At 36.5% G+C, this 857-nt stretch overlaps 1 protein-coding gene across 6 annotated transcripts in view; it reads left to right on the top strand.

The window, feature by feature from the left end:
* Window positions 1-172: 172 nt before the first annotated feature.
* Nap1 (Nucleosome assembly protein 1) overlaps window positions 173-857 on the top strand; it is a 4,339-nt gene continuing 3,654 nt past the window's right edge. For 4 of the 6 annotated variants that reach the window (XM_018024796.2, XM_018024795.2, XM_018024793.2 and 1 more), the window contains exon 1: window positions 173-318. The gene's annotated coding sequence lies outside the window, so the exon portion shown is untranslated. The remainder of the gene's footprint in view (window positions 319-857) is intronic. The other 2 variants (XM_018024797.2, XM_018024798.2) reach the window with 2 other exon arrangements.

Here is an 857-nt window from a genome sequence, read left to right as displayed (position 1 = left end):
ACAAACGATGGTTAATTATACATAAATTTATTGGACATAGAGAACTTATTTTCCTTGTTACATTAAACAATACAATTGAATTAAAATATAAAAATGTGTCTGCGTTAACTTTTAAAACCGGAAGTAGCGTTTCAGTTCGAAGAAATGTAGTAGGGAGTTTTTGAGTCGTATTGTAGCTACGGTTGGCGAGAACAGAAAAGGAGAGAAGAGGAACTAATTTCGTATTGTGCACTTTACTGCGCGAAAGTACCGACACAACGACCGGTTCGTTGTTCGTTCTATCCATTTCTTCTTTTTGAGAGCTACAGTCTTTGAAAGGTACGTTTGGTTCGATTTGAACGCTTTTCCATTATGGTTGAAATATTTCAAAGTAACGTTACTGAAAATAATTTGAATCCGTTTCCTCACCTTTCCAACGCGTTTGGAACCCTGAAAATTGTTGCTTTTCCTCTGTCCCATGTGCATACTCTTTGTGTCCGAATATTCAACTTTACGATAGCTTCACGATTCGTATTTATTATTTAATTTATTCCCTTCTTGAAATAGTAATGAAGAAATTAATTCGACGCTACAACGAACGTGACGCAGTTGGTCTCCTCGAGTGCACGGCGAATTAATGCGATTTCCGCTTCTTTCCACGATCTCTGCGTGCTCTATCGAATAACCTTTCTTATTTGCGAATATGGTGACTTTTAAATGACAGTTTAACGTCGTACAGGAATGAAAACCATTTATTGAGAAAATCTCTCATTCTCGCATATTAATTATTGTCCTAAAAATTGCAACATTTGTTCACGCTGTGTTCGTCACGCATACGTAAGGAAACATGCGGAAAACGTAATCTTCCAAAAATATGA

This window comes from Ceratina calcarata, unplaced genomic scaffold, assembly GCF_001652005.2.
Source record: "Ceratina calcarata isolate Rehan_Ccalc_2016 unplaced genomic scaffold, ASM165200v1 scaffold339.2, whole genome shotgun sequence".
Taxonomy (NCBI): domain Eukaryota; kingdom Metazoa; phylum Arthropoda; class Insecta; order Hymenoptera; family Apidae; genus Ceratina; species Ceratina calcarata.
Note: the sequence above shows the minus strand (reverse complement) of the source record. Positions and strands in the feature narration are given on the sequence as shown.